General features: G+C 42.9%; 1 long non-coding RNA gene across 1 annotated transcript; it reads right to left on the reverse strand.

Annotated features, from left to right (window-relative positions):
* Nucleotides 1-3,334: 3,334 nt before the first annotated feature.
* Nucleotides 3,335-11,310, reverse strand: LOC123727367 (uncharacterized). Its single transcript, XR_014380727.1, has 2 exons — nucleotides 10,925-11,310; nucleotides 3,335-6,119 (listed from the first exon to the last, which is right to left on the reverse strand). It is a non-coding gene; the product is annotated as an uncharacterized LOC123727367 (long non-coding RNA).
* Between the last annotated feature and the right edge of the window lie 5,642 nt (nucleotides 11,311-16,952).

Raw genomic sequence — 16,952 nt, forward strand, 5'->3', positions numbered from 1 at the left:
GCTCAAGCTGAACCTCGGCAAGACGGAGCTGCTCTTCCTCCCGGGGAAGGACTGCCCGTTCCATGATCTCGCCATCACGGTTGACAACTCCCTTGTGTCCTCCTCCCAGAGTGCTAAGAACCTTGGCGTGATCCTGGACAACACCCTGTCGTTCTCCACTAACATCAAGGCGGTGACCCGATCCTGTAGGTTCATGCTCTACAACATTCGCAGAGTACGACCCTGCCTCACACAGGAAGCGGCGCAGGTCCTAATCCAGGCACTTGTCATCTCCCGTCTGGATTACTGCAACTCGCTGTTGGCTGGGCTCCCTGCCTGTGCCATTAAACCCCTACAACTCATCCAGAACGCCGCAGCCCGTCTGGTGTTCAACCTTCCCAAGTTCTCTCACGTCACCCCGCTCCTCCGCTCTCTCCACTGGATTCCAGTTGAAGCTCGCATCCGCTACAAGACCATGGTGATTGCCTACGGAGCTGTGAAGGGAACGGCACCTCCATACCTTCAGGCTCTGATCAGGCCCTACACCCAAACAAGGGCACTGCGTTCATCCACCACTGGCCTGCTGGCCCCCCTACCTCTGAGGAAGCACAGTTCCCGCTCAGCCCAGTCAAAACTGTTAGCTGCTCTGGCACCCCAATGGTGGAACAAGCTCCCTCACGACGCCAGGACAGCGGAGTCAATCACCACCTTCCGGAGACACCTGAAACCCCACCTCTTTAAGGAATACCTAGGATAGGATAAAGTAATCCTTCTAACCCCCCCCCCCTTAAAATATTTAGATGCACTATTGTAAAGTGGTTGTTCCACTGGATATCATAAGGTGAATGCACCATTTTGTAAGTCGCTCTGGATAAGAGCGTCTGCTAAATGACTTAAATGTAAATGTAAATCTAAGGCATTTGCAATATCATTTACAACAAGCATAGTGGCCGATGTGGTACTGTGTTTAGATCTAAAACCAGATTGATTGGTGCTAAGAATACTGTTAGCAGAAAGAAAAGACTAACTGTTTGTTGACTATAGATTCTAGGATCTTTGCCAGACAAGGGAGCCTAGAGATGGGTCGATAGTTATCCAAATCACTACCGTCATCTCCCTTATGTAATGGCAGAACAAAAGCTGCTTTCCACACCTTAGGGATAATTCCTGTGCTTAATGTTAGATTAAAAATGTGTGTCACTGAACCAGCAATGATAGGTGCAGCACACTTAAGTAAGAACGGGTCTAAATGGTCAGCGCCTAAGGATTTCTTAGTATCAATGGCACACAGGGCAGCTAGAACCTCTGCTTCGGTTATTTTCTGGAAACTAAAAACAGGGTTACCATTTTTCAGAGTAACGGTTGAAAAGCAAGATGAAAAATCAACTAACTGGCCAGTACCACAATGGCCACTTTTCCTTTCAAATAAAAAACCAGCAGAGATGAAATGCTTATTAAAAGCATCACAAATATCATTTTTTTCACTTAGGATACAGGAATCTGAGGTAATTTGCTTAGGAAGAGAAACAGCAGAATTCCCCCGTTTCAGTGAATTAACGGTTTTCCAGAATTTTGCAGGATCTCCTGCAGAATCTGTCATAGCATTAAGGAAGTAATTTGATTTTGCCTTTTTGACAGCTGCAGTACATTTATTTCTCAATTGCCTAAAAAACAGCCAATCAGCTGGAGTACCTGTTTTCCTCGCCAAGGCCCAGGCCCGATTCTTTTGCAGGAAAAGACCTGACAATTCAGGAGAGAACCAAGAACTGGTTCGGTTTCTTACTCTGTGATTCTTAAGCGGGGCATGTTTATCAGACATAGAGGTAACAATAGAAGAGAAAAAAGCAAGGGCTAAAACCGGGTCCAGAAAGCAGCAAGTGGATAAAAACTCAGAGTGATATAAGTCAAGGGTAAAAGCTTGCTGTGAGAAATGTTTATAATTTCTCTTAGAGATTATACAGGGATCAGAGTGTTTCAGCCTGGTATCTCTAATACAAGCAATAGGGCAGTGGTCACTGATATCATTTGCAAAAACCGCACTGGCTGTGTATTTATGGGGGGTGTTTGTTAGAATAATGTCTAGTAGAGTAGATTTTACTGGGTTCTTAAAGTTGGGACGGGTTGGTTTAGTTATCAGCTGAGTTAGATTTAGCTCAGTACAAATGTCTTTTAATTTATCGGATACTGGTGAAAGCCAATCCAGGTTAAAATCTCCCAAAATCAGTAATTCAGAGTTTGCATAATTAGACAGTATATCAGATCATTTGCATAGAGTACAAGGAGGAGCTGAGGGGGGGCGATATACCCCTCCTAGAGTTAAACGAGCATTATTACCAAGTACCAAATTTAAAACTAGACATTCATATTGCTTTGGGACAGAGGTTGATATGGACACAGAAACATTTAAGCAGCATTTTACATAAATCGCGATACCACCACCTCTACCAACTCTATCAGCTCTATAAATATTGTACCCAATCAACTGAACATCTGAATCAGGCACAGAATCACACAGCCACGATTCAGATACAACCAATACGTCAACATTTGATTGTGAGACCAAAATTTCAATAAAGTCCAACTTTTGTATCAGGCTTCTAGCATTCAAATTAATTATTCCAATGCCATTGATACAGGAATTCATATCAGATGGAGTATCCAAGGTAGCACCTGAAGCTGCACTGGATGAGCAATAAACCATTTTCGAGCTATTGACAGAGCTCACTTTTATGGGGACAAGATTACTACTAACAATACCTCTCTGCATGTGAGTAGTATTCGCAATACGGTGATTGGACAATAATCTAGGAATTGCAGAAAGGTTGTTAACTGTAGTTTGTTCCATATTTGCAATTGAGGGACTAATTAATGAAACTGGGAGAGGAGCATTGAACGTAGTCTGATAGGGGAGCGTACAATCCCAAAATACACACACACACACACACACACACACACACACACACACACACACACACACACACACACACACACACACACACACACACACACACACACACACACACACACACACACACACACACAAGAGCTGTCTGTAACTGCATGTATGCCCTGTAGAGCTTGCTGTCCGGGAAGAGAAGACAGAGTCAGATAGCTCAGTCATCTCTGCTTGCGTCCCAAATGGCACCCTCTTCCCTTTGTTGTACTGTATTCACCTCATTTTCGAACGTTGCTATGGGCACAGCCAAACAATAGCGGTGATGGATTCGACTTCCGCTTTACTTCCCTACTGCAGCGTGCTGGTGGCAAACTTTCCAGAGTCAATTATTTTAAGGAGTCAATTTATAGATTATACAAGTCAAGTCAACAAGTATAAGTGTAAGTGTATTTTTTTAAATTTATTTCATTCTGACGTTAGCTAGAACCTACTAGTAGACTAGTTCTGTTGTGATAATTACATTAGCTAGAACCTACTAGTAGGCTAGTTCTGTTGTGATAATTACATTAGCTAGAACCTACTAGTAGACTAGTTCTGTTGTGATAATAATGTTAGCTAGACCTACTAGTAGTCTAGTTCTGTTGTGATAATAACGTTAGCTTGAACCTACTAGTAGTCTAGTTGTTGTGATAATAACATTAGCTAGACCTACTAGTACGTTAGGGCCAGTTCTGCTGTGATAATAACGTTAGCTAGACCTACTAGTAGGATAGTAATGTTGTGATAATAACATTAGCTAGACCTACTAGTACGTTAGGGCCAGTTCTGCTGTGATAATAACGTTAGCTAGACCTACTAGTAGGATAGTAATGTTGTGATAATAATATTAGCTAGACCTACTAGTACGTTAGGGCCAGTTCTGCTGTGATAATAATGTTCGTTTGAACCTACTAGTAGACCAGTTCTGTTGTGATAATAACGTTAGCTAGACCTACTAGTAGGCTAGTTCTGTTGTGATAATAACATTAGCTAGACCTACTAGTAGACTAGTTCTGTTGTGATAATAACGTTAGCTAGACCTACTAGTAGGCTAGTTCTGTTGTGATAATAACATTAGCTAGACCTACTAGTAGTCTAGTTCTGTTGTGATAATAACTTTAGCTAGACCTACTAGTAGTCTAGTTCTGTTGTGATAATAACGTTAGCTAGACCTACTAGTAGTCTAGTTCTGTTGTGATAATAACATTAGCTAGACCTACTAGTAGGCTAGTTCTGTTGTGATAATAACATTAGCTAGACCTACTAGTAGACTAGTTCTGTTGTGATAATAACGTTAGCTAGACCTACTAGTAGGCTAGTTCTGTTGTGATAATAACATTAGCTAGACCTACTAGTAGGCTAGTTCTGTTGTGATAATAACATTAGCTAGACCTACTAGTAGACTAGTTCTGTTGTGATAATAACATTAGCTAGACCTACTAGTAGGCTAGTTCTGTTGTGATAATAACATTAGCTAGACCTACTAGTAGACTAGTTCTGTTGTGATAGTAACGTTAGCTAGAACCTACTAGTAGACTAGTTCTGTTGTTAAGCCTAATTGCTCCTATAAGTCGCTCTGGATAAGAGCGTCTGCAAAATGACTCAAATGTAAAATTGTTTGTCGTCGATCAACACATCCTACTGCATGCTACCTATAATGATAAAGTGGTAACACAAGATCATTCATGAGGTCTTTTAATGCACAGATACTGGTTCAGACCATTCAGTGCTTTCAGGGTGTGTTCGTTGTCATGTTGACAACTGCAACTAATACTTCAATGTACATGTAGGCCGAAAGAAAAATAATACAGTAGCTCGTATTTAAACGTCGCAATTCAACAACAAACGCCATTTAAGCTGTGCATCTTTTAAAGCATGTTGTCGCCTCATTGCTCAAACGGTTTGCAAGTGATTTCCATTTTTCTAATGGTTGTCAATTCCTTTTGTTCTTCTTTTTTCACTGTGCGCATTTCTGTATGTCCTGTGCAACTATTTGCAATGCATCAGTGCAACAATGTTATAACCGGCCTACAGTGATCGCACCAATGCACTCTCTCTCTCTCTCTCCTCAACATTCCCCAACATGCATTTCCTATGCTGTAGACCTGTTTTACATGAAGTGATTAGCAAGAGCAAGCCTGCTTCTTTCCTCGAATATACTGTTAGGCATAGTATTAAAATGATGTAAATAAATTTCCTAAAGCTTTTGTACTGTAGCCTATAGCTTTTCTTGCATGGGATTTCACGAGAAGAGGAATGGCCTATTGTGGAGAGGTTTGAGTAGCCTATATACTCAAAAGAATTAGGGGTTCAACAAGGGTTCTCCTAAGATCCTCAAAGTTCTTTAGAAGAACCTTAGGGTTCTTGCCACTGAAAATGGGCCGCAAAAAGGGTCTTCCAAGAACCCCATAGGAGGGGTGGTTCATCGTGGAACCTCCTTAGCTGGTGGGGGTTCTTGCAGGAACCTAACTGTCCAACTGAAACATTTGGATTTGAATTTGAAAGGACAGCAGGTGCAGGCACTTAACTGAAAAATGTAAAGATCGCCTCAATTTAAGGTAATGTTTTCCCCTTGTATTATCTAAATTTAGATTGTTTGATGATGATAGCATCTATCTTTTCATATTTGTGCAAAATCAAATCAAATCAAATGTATTTATATAGCCCTTCTCACATCAGCTGATATCTCAATGTGCTGTCCAGAAACCCAGCCTAAAACCCCAAACAGCAAGCAATGCAGGTGTAGAAGCACGGTGCCTAGGAAAAACTCCCTAGAAAGGCCAAAACCTAGGAAGAAACCTAGAGAGGAACCAGGCTATGAGGGGTGGCCAGTCCTCTTCTGGCTGTGCCGGGTGGAGATTATAACAGAACATGGCCAAGATGTTCAAATGTTCATAAATGACCAGCATGGTCAAATAATAATAATCACAGTAGTTGTCGAGGGTGCAACAGGTCAGCACCTCAGGAATAAATGTCAGTTGGGTTTTCATAGCTGATCATTGAGAGTATCTCTACCGCTCCTGCTGTCTCTAGAGAGTTGAAAACAGCAGGTCTGGGACAGGTAGCACGTCCGGTGAACAAGTCAGGGTTCCATAGCCACAGGCAGAACAGTTGAAACTGGAGCAGCAGCACGGCAAGGTGGACTGGGGACAGCAAGGAGTCATCATGCCAGGTAGTCCTGAGGCATGGTCCTAGGGCTCAGGTCCTCCGAGAGAGAGAAAGAAAGAAAGAAAGAGGGAAAGAGAGAATTAGAGAGAGCATACTTAAATTCATACAGGACACTGGAGAAATACTCCAGATATAACAGACTGACCCTAGCCCCCCGACATATAAACTACTGCAGCATAAATACTGAAGCCTGAGACAGGAGGGGTCAGGAGACACTGTGGCCCCATCCGATGATACCCCCGGACGGGGCCAAACAGGCATGATATAACCCCATCCACTTTGCCAAAGCACAGCCCCCACACCACTAGAGGGATACCTTCAACCACCAACTTACCATCCTGAGAGAAGGCCGAATATAGCCCACAAAGATCTCCGCCACGGCACAACCCAAGAGGGGGCGCCAACCCAGGCAGGAAGACCACATCAGTGACTCAACCCACTCAAGTGATGCACCCCTCCTAGGGACGGCATGGAAGAGCACCAGTAAGCCAGTGACTCAGCCCCGTAATGGGGTTAGAGGCAGAGAATCCCAGTGGAGAGAGGGGAACCGGCTAGGCAGAGACAGCAAGGGTGGTTCGTTGCTCCAGTGCCTTTCCGTTCACCTTCACACTCCTGGGCCAGACTACACTCAATCATAGGACTTACTGAAGAGATGAGTCTTCAATAAAGACTTAAAGGTTGAGACCGAGTCTGCATCTCTCACATGGGTAGGCAGACCATTCTATAAAAATGGAGCTCTATAGAAGAAAGCCCTGCCTCCAGCTATTTGCTTAGAAATTCTAGGGACAGTAAGGAGACCTGCGTCTTGTGACCGTAGCGTACGTGTAGGTATGTACGGCCGGACCAAATCGGAAAGATAGGTAAACCTTACACAGAACATTTACAATTCAATGGATATCAAATCAACAAAGAGGTGAGAAAATGTAGGATCCTCCTTTGTTAATCATCTGTATAATTAAAACATTGTGGGGATTCAGTCTTCATCCTCCCTACACCTCCGATGAATATTACAGGAAACCTGTTTAATCACCATGCACTGCAAAATCATTCTGGCTATGGATACGGAGAACAACACATTAACCTCCACACGCCAGAGGATATGTCCATTAGACTTGGGGATCGGGTGGGAGTTTTCCTTATCTTTCGATGTTTTAATTCTGCTTTGCCACTAAAATCATAATAAACACTGACGACTGAAATATTGTGTTATTGTTGTTATTGTTATGCGTATTACTATTAATAATAAAAGGGGCAGGGGGAGTAATTAAAAAATGAACCCCAAAAAGTTATTCAAAGGGTTCTTCGAGGATCCATTAACATGAGTTCTTTGAAGAACCATTTTAAAGGGTTCTTCAAAGAACTTATAGGGGTTCCCCCACAGTTTCAATTTGAAGAACCCCTAAAGGATACTCCAGGAACCTTTTCGTTTTAGAGTGATAGCCTGAATGCACAGGGAAACAGCTGGAAGAGAGAGGCTAGTGATGTGTAGACGAAGTAAGAAGTTCAACGTTAGCTAGATATTAGGCCATTCAATAGCTAAATATTAGGACTATAGGCGAAATATTTACCTGTCAAAGTGCAAGAAAAATGTATTAACAAATTATGAAATGGCAGTTCTGTAGTGCATTCCTCCAGGCTGCGCTCTGTGGTCCCCGGGCACGCAAAGCTCCACTATTGATTAGTCCTAGGCCTACGTTTGTAGACAAGAACATTAATCTACCTGGGCTACAACAACACAGTGCAATGAGGCATTTATTATTGTGATCAAGTGAATACACAAGTATTGTCCATAGGCTGTAAACTGCAGTGATGTATAGGCCTAGGCTAATTTGAATAACAGCTCACACGTCCTGGTTTGTTTCATGCATAGGCCTACTGTAGTCTAGGCTTGGTTAAGCAACAACCATTTGGATCAGTTTGGGTCTATTCTGGACAGTTTAGAAGGTCCAGAAAGGTACATTATCAGGCCAAAATATGGTGTAGGCCTATTTTGTAAGGATATAGCCCAGTGTTAAGATAGGCCTACTATAAGAAAATATGGGCTTCTCCTTTCCTCTCCACTCGTTAATGCTGTAGCATATTTTACATTCAGCAAGCAAGAGCAGGCGCGCATCTATCATCCTATAGGCTATTAGTAGGCTAAAGTAAATATGTCGTAACAAATGTCCAACAAGCTTTTGTAGTCTGGCTTTTCCTGGGACTCCACAAGATTTAAAAGGAAATAGCTGTGGCAGCGGAGAGGCCAGGTGTGTAATTACACTACAGAAAAATGAAGACAGGCTATAGGCTACATCTCAAGTATGTCTATGTTAGAAGCGTACGCATATTAACCCATATTTCATAAGCTCAATGTTAGGCTTCATACTACTGTGAATATATCCCGTCAATGTACACGGTGAAAGAAAAAAAAGTTGATCAAAGGTAGCCAATACTATGTGCGCTCCCTCCCAATCTCTGGGTATGAAGTTGGAAAAGCTACCCTATTTGTTTTTCTTCCGTTTTCAGGGACAGTATATTTATCCTACGTAGGCTACAACAACACAACGTAATAAAGAATGTTATTGTTTTTCAAGTGAGTACAAAACTCTAGGCTGAAAACTACAGTGAAGTCACGTTCTGACCTGTAAAGGTGTTATTTGTTAGTGTTTAGTATGGTCAGGACGTGGCAGGGGGTATTTTGTTTATATGTTTCAGGGGATTGTTAGTCTATGTGTATAGACAAGGCGTGTTTGATTAGAGTGGTCTAGAGGTTTGGTATATGTTCTATGTTAGGGCATTTTCTATGTTTATTCTAGTCACTCTGTTTCTATGTGCAGTTTTGTTCTTGACCTTCAATTGGAAGCAGCGGCTCCTCATTGCTTCTGATTGAAGGTCCTATAATTAGGGGTTTGTTTGTATTGTGGATTGTGGGTAGTTGTATTCTGTTTTGTGCTTATCACCACCTGACAGAACTGTTAGTGTCGTTTCCGTTAATTGTATACGTGTTTCATTTGTTTCTCCTTCTTCAATATTAAAAGAGAAGATGAGTATACATTTCCCTGTTGCGTCTTGGTCCTCCAATCATTTCTAAATAACGTTATCTAGCCTGCCTGATTGGGCAGCCATTTGGATCAGTTCAGGGTTTTTTTCTTCTACAAGGTCCAGGCACATTAGCAGGACAGTAATATCACAGATAGAACCAGCTTTAGTAACATGGTGGTGTCTTATTATCATGCTGTATCAGCTAACAGAAACATGCTAATGCAGGGATTTCTAGTGGCACGCATATGAATTATGATCGTGTACGAGCGCAGAGGAAGTTGTATCAATAGTTTCCGCGTTTGGCTTCCGTGTTTTAAAAAAACATTTGAAAATGTTGGTGGATATGGAATAGGGTGTTATTTGGAATGCATACTCTCTCTCTCTCTCTCTCTCTCTCTCTGGTTCTGATAACTGGATCAGAAGCTAGGATTGGTTTCATCACGGGTGAAAGACATGAAGGAGGAGGGAGTAAAGGGACTTTCATTACAGTATCTCCCAAAGCTATATTCATGCAAATGTTACATTGAAGATTGAAGCTCCTGCTGCAGTATGCGTGATGCAGATGGCAAGGAAGGAGGGATAGCCAACCTACAGCTCACAGAGGACAAATCCATCAGCTTCAACATGGAAGATTCATGTGTTGGTGAATGGTTTGAAAACAAGGCTCAGCTGCAAAGGAAGACAATCATATAGGTAGCCGTAATCATAATCATAGACTTACCAGGATATTGTCAACATGCTGTGTATCGGCTCCTGGGCTAGGTAGTTTCTACTTTAGGTGATGGACCAAAACAGACAAGACTTCGAGAATACTGTTATCCAATCCTGTGAACTCCTGGTCTTCCAGTTGGACTGTACATATGTATGACAGGTTGATTAATAATGTGAGTCCAACCACTTAAGTGCTACTCACCGATATTAATCCCATCTCTCACCCATCTCTTTCTTTCTCTCTCTGTCTCAATTAAATTCAAATCAAAAGGGGCTTTATTGGCATGGGAAACATATGTTTACATTGCCAAAGCAAGTGAAATAAACAATAAACAAAAGTGAAAAGAAACCAAAAAAACTCTCGCTCTCTCCCCCATCTCTTTCTCTTGCTCTCTCCCCACGGCCGGCCCTAGCCACTAAGCGACATAAGTGACAGCTTAGAGCCCCGCAGCCACTAGTTTTTTAGGAACTCAGTCAAGGTCTCAACTTAAAATAATAGAATATACAAGGTGCAATTTCAAATTTTGGTTGTGCATCAGCAGTTTCTCTCTTGATACAGTATGTCAGTCACTGGCCAGTTAGCCAGTTATCAAACGTTGTAGCAATCATGGTCGAATTACCGACTGGGCACGCAGGGCACGTGCCCAGGGGCCCTGATCTCTAGGGGGCCCTCATTGATTTTGTAAGTCACTCTCACTCAGATAGTCCCAGTCGGTATTTGATAGAACGTCGCGGCACTGCCCGCCTGTGGGGAAAACAACCTGCAGTTACCTAGCTTACTCCATATTCTTGATATTGGCTTGCTTTAATCAATTACAAATTGTCTAAAGATTACTTTTCAACATTGGCTGCCCCCGGGTGTTCTCACTACATAGAAAAACAAAATAGCGCTTCCCTTATGCCCATTTTCATTACGGTCCTAGCAGCCACGTGAGTGACTGCTAGCTAGCTACCTACAGGAACATTAAGCTAGCCAAGACCAACAACACAAACAAACATACAACTACAAGTTGTGAGTGGAATTACTAACAGACTATACAACTACAAGTAGTGAGTGGAGTTACTAACAGACTATACAACTACAAGTACTGAACAAGTTAAATGTCATACCTGTGATTAAAGGTGATCCACACACATGTAGTCTACTTGTACACCGGGTCCCCACATTTCCCACGTTGAATAGCCTGAAGCCACAGAGCTCTTCTCGCAGCCAATATTTCCCTTCGTGGGAGCATTGCCAACCGTAGGTATGGATTTTTCACCTGGTTACATGTACATTGAACAACACAGCAGCTTGTCGACATGTTTTGTTATATCTGTATAATAAAAAATGGACGACAAAGTTGTCCCTTTTACAATGGGAGGTTCATTGGAAAGAATGTTTGTTTTCCCCAAATTTGTGGGCGTGGTCGAGGGGAATTCCTTATTATTACGTGGATATCGACTCAGACGATATCATATTAACATGGCATAAGTCATGACAAAATTTGCTATAAAACTGCAAAAATGTCTCTCCACCTTATAGCAAAATGTGTACAATTGCAGGAAATTAAAATGGAAAAATCTTCTCTCCACCCCATGTCAAAATGTGTATAATTTCAGAAAACTTGGTTTAACATTTTCTCTATGCATCATGGCAACTAACAAAAGAGGAACTAAAAAAAAAAAAAATCTCTCTCCACCGTCAAAAGGGGGGCCACAAAAATGTTTTGCCCGTGAGGTGGGGGCCTATTCAACACAGCAGCTGAAGCCTCCCACCAGCACAGTACCCATCATCATACCCTCCAGTTCTCCTCACACTGAGAGCTATAGCTCCACTCCACACAGCATGTCATTATGGCTTTCCTCATTACCACACCAGGAATAACAGCCAGCCGCTGATGGCAATGGAGATATACACTGTGTGTTGTGGCCAACTCAATCTCCAAATAAAACGTGGCGTAACTGCAACAACAGAATTAAGCGTTTTAATTACGCCATGTGGTCAGTCAAATTCTGCAAAAGGGAATCTAAAACTTAAGTTTAGGCATTCATTCAGAATGGTTAGGGTAACGTTTAAGGAGGCTGAGACGCTGGTTGCTCCCGTGGGAGACCAGAGTTCATATCCCACATGTTACATTGGCATTGGCCCTGAGATCCTCAAAGTTCTACAGCTGCACCATCGAGAGCATGACTGGCTGCATCACTGCTTTGTATTGCAAATGCATCACCTTCGACCGTAAAGGAAAGCTACAGAAGGTGGTGTTGACAGCCCAGTACATCACTGGTGTTGAGCACCCTGCCATACAGGACATCTATGGAAGGAAGGCCTGAAAAACTGCCAAAGATTCCAGCCACCAAAGGCCATAGACTGTTCATTCTGGTACCGTCCGACAAACGGTAGTGGAGCATCGACTCCCATACCAACAGGCGCTGAGACAGCTTCTACCCCCAAGCCATTAAACTGCTAAATAGTTCATTAAATGGTTACCCGGACTATCTGTACTGACTCTATGCACACTCACAAGACTATACACTGAGTGTACAAAACATTAGGATCACCTTCCTAATATTGAGTTGCACCGCCCTTTGCCCTCAAGACAAGCCTCAATTTGTTGGGGTGTGAATTCTACAAGGTGTTGTAAGTGTTCCACAGGGATGCTGGCCCATGTTGACTCCAATGCTTCCCACAGTTGTGTCAAGTTGGCTGGATGTCCTTTGGGGGGTGGACGACTCTTGATACACACAAGAAACTGTTGAGCATGAAAAATCCAGAAGCATTGCAGTTCTTGACACACTCAAACCGGTGCCCCAGGCACCTACTACCATACCCCGTTCAAAGGCACTTTTGTCTTTCCTGTTCACCCTCTGAATGGCACACATACACAATCCATGTCTCAATTGTCTCAAGGCTTAAAAATCCTTCTTTAACCTGTCTCCTCCCCTTCATCTACACTGATTGAAGTGGATTTAACAAGTGACATCAATAAGGGATCATAGCTTTCACCTGGATTCACCTGGTCAGTCTGTCATGGAAAGAGCAGGTTTTCCTAATGTTTTGTACACTCAGTGTATGGTGCTGCTCGCTAATGGAGACACCTCATCCACCCACGTCTGCATATTCATGACATGTTTTGACATTTGACATCACTGACAGACACTAACACAGACAGACAGACACTAACACAGACAGACACTAACACAGAAAGACACTAACACAGACAGACACTAACACAGAAAGACACTAACACAGACAGACAGACACTAACACAGACAGACACTAACACAGAAAGACACTAACACAGACAGACACTAACACAGAAAGACACTAACACAGACAGACACTAACACTGACAGACACTAACACAGACAGACACTAACACAGACAGACACTAACACTGACAGACAGACACTAACACTGACAGACAGACACTAACACTGACAGACAGACACTAACACGACAGACAGACACTAACACAGACAGACACTAACACAGACAGACACTAACATTGACAGACACTAACACAGACAGACACCAATAACTGACAGACAGACACTAACACAGACAGACTCTAACACAGACAGACACTAACACAGACAGATAATAACACTGACAGACAGACAATAACACAGACAGACAGACACTAACACAGACAGACACTAACACTGACAGACAGACACTAACACTGACAGACAGACACTAACACAGACAGACAGACACTAACACAGACAGACACTAACACAGACAGACACTAACATTGACAGACACTAACACAGACAGACACCAATAACTGACAGACAGACACTAACACAGACAGACTCTAACACAGACAGACACTAACACAGACAGATAATAACACTGACAGACAGACAATAACACAGACAGACAGACACTAACACAGACAGACACTAACACTGACAGACAGACAATAACACTGACATACAGAAAATAACACTGACAGACGGACAATAACACAGACAGACTCTAACACAGACAGACACTAATACTGACAGACACGAACACTGACAGACAGACAATAATACTGACAGACAGACAATAACACTGACAGACACTAACACAGACAGACACTAACACTGACAGACATTGTGTGTGTGTGTGTGTGTGTGTGTGTGTGTGTGTGTGTGTGTGTGTGTGGTGTGTGTGTGTGTGTGTGTGTGTGTGTGTAGATGTAGGATCTAAATTTGATCACCCTGTTACAGGATAATGTTTAAAAAAGCTTCTGAAGTTTGTAATTTCCACTTAGAAATGTTGATTTCAAAAATGTGTCAACCCCTACAAAAATGTCAGTTAATTATAATCTGCATAATAATTCACGTTTCCAGTTGCTGCAGCATTATTTTCTCCTGTAGCACTCTTGCTCAAATTAAGTTGCCACATCTGTACTTGTTTGTGCACTGCATGCATGCCTGTGTTTGTTTAGTGTGCATACATGTGTGTGTGTGTATCTGTGTTCATACGAGTGCATGCGTGTGTATGATGGCTTAAACAAAGGAGTGAACCAATGGACTTACAATAGGTGTGAACAACAGTGATGTGGTGGGGATGTGTAGAATAGGCTGACTAGGAATATTCCTTTCACCATCCAATTAACAGATTCCTATTGTAGTATAACTTGTCTGTCAGGGGACCATCCTACCTCTGCATGACGAGGATACACAACAAAAAACCACACACCTTTGCAATAACAATCTACCGTACAGACGCACAGGCAGCCACAGAGCAGACATATCTCACACTAATATTGTTCACGGGAGACAGTTTACTGTAAAAAGTGTCCAAATGGGATTAATAAAAGAACCATAAGTGTATCTACAGTGTCGTCATGATACACTTTTACTGTACATGCAGAACCGATGATGGACAAAGTACAGTAATGGCATGTCAAAAGTGCAGAGCCCTCATAATTAGAGGGATTTGTGCCTCTGAGGTAACTGAATGGCACACAGTTGCGGTTTACCTCTATGCCTTTAATGATGAGATGTAAATCTCAAGTCATCAAACCTTAGATCACAAGGATGCAATCACAACCTTGGAGGACCGGGGCTTAACATAACATGCTACGGGACAGCTAGCTCCCTAGCAGCCCTGACATGAGGCTAGCTCCCTAGCAGCCCTGACATGAGGCTAGCTCCCTAGCAGCCCTGACATGAGGCTAGCTCCCTAGCAGCCCTGACATGAGGCTAGCTCCCTAGCAGCCCTGACATGAGGCTAGCTCCCTAGCAGCCCTGACATGAGGCTAGCTCCCTAGCAGCCTTGACATGAGGCTCCTGTTTTAGAAGACTTCAGTGTCTAGAGGCAGAGACATTTACATTTTACTAGATGCTCTTTTTTAAATTTATTTTAAATTTAACCTTTATTTTAACTAGGCAAGTCAGTTAAGAACAAATTCTTATTTTACCATGATGGCCTTCCCTCTGTCAAACACGGACGACGCTGGGTCAATTGTGCGCCACCCTTTGGGGCTCCCAATCACGTCCGGATGTGATACAGCCTGGATTCGAACCAGGGACTGTAGTGACGCCTCTTGCACTGAGATACAGTGCCTTAGACCGCTGCGCCAGTGCCCTTTGGGTTAACTAGGGTTACTAGGAGCAACTATAGAGAGAAAGAGTGAGAGAGAGAGAGAGAGAGAGAGAGAGAGAGAGAGAGAGAGAGAGAGAGAGAGAGAGAGAGAGAGAGAGAGAGAGAGAGAGAGAGAGAGAGAGAGAGAGAGCACATCACAGACTGGGCTCTCTGCCCAGAAAGTCACTCAGACAACAAAGAGAAGACTCAGCCAGCTACTCAGACAACAGAGGGAAGACTCAGCCAGCCAATCAGTCAGACAACAGAGAGAAGACTCAGCCAGCTATTCAGACAACAGTTGGAAGACTCAGCCAGCCAATCAGTCAGACAACAGAGAGAAGACTCAGCCAGCTACTCAGACAACAGAGGGAAGACTCAGCCAGCCAATCAGTCAGACAACAGAGAGAAGACTCAGCCAGCCAATCAGTCAGTCAGAAAAAAGAGAGAAGACTCAGCCAGCCAATCAGTCAGACAACAGAGAGAAGACTCAGCCAGCCAGTCAGACAACAGAGAGAAGACTCAGCCAGCCAGTCAGACAACAGAGAGAAGACTCAGCCAGCCAGCCAGCCAGTCAAACAACAGAGAGAAGACTCAGCCAGCCAGCCAGTCAGACAACAGAGAGAAGACTCAGCCAGCCAGTCAGACAACAAAGAGAAGACTCAGCCAGCCAGCCAGTCAGACAACAGACACCTTCACTACACCATCAATAGGAGAGAGAGTGGTAGCACTTCATTTCATGGTACAGAAATAACCAGGCATTTACTAAGAAATGACATAGTCAATTAATAGTTACACTGTAATAACCAATGAAGTAATTGTTTTTACTACAACTATGGATGAATATAGATATTCTACCTTTTTGCTAAGTGTTTCTTTCAGTGAGCTAAGATGTCTGCAATACATTCGAAATCCATCTTCTTCGTGGCCTTCTAATAATCTGGCTCGCTATCTATTTCACCCATTACATTTCAATGTCACACTGCCCTCTTTTGGAGAAGCATGGTTCATGACATGTTCGCTTCACAGGACACCTCTCCATATGGAATGAGAAAACACAGTCATTTTCATTAGGGCATGCAATGGAAAAAGTTTGAAAAGATTTTGTGTTGAAAAACTTAAAAAAATGGGTGTTTCTTATGAACTAGACCCTGACTAAACTGTGGAATCGTCTTCTTATTCTATCTCACTGCCAAATATAAAATAATGTAGGTTACGAACTCTACATTGCCACACAAACCCCACAAACCCAGACAAACAAACTATTCAACCACTCATCCTCTCTCCTGCAGTGCTTGATGCTTCTGGCCCAACTAGGTGTTTCTGCATAGCCCATGAGGGAAAACTTAGCATCTTTCTTTTTGGATCCAGAATAAGGAAAGTCTGAAAGTGCCTGCTGTCCGGGTCTGCTTCCCAAATGGAAACCTCTTCCCTCACTGGAAGACAGGAACAGCCTGACAGAGACAGAAATGGGATGAAAGTAAATTGATCTCAGGGCAAACACACACATGCACACACACACACACACACACACACACACACACACACACACACACACACACACACACACACCGCATG

Source organism: Salmo salar, chromosome 15, assembly GCF_965601325.2.
Source record: "Salmo salar chromosome 15, fSalSal1, whole genome shotgun sequence".
NCBI classification, from domain to species: Eukaryota; Metazoa; Chordata; class Actinopteri; order Salmoniformes; family Salmonidae; genus Salmo; species Salmo salar.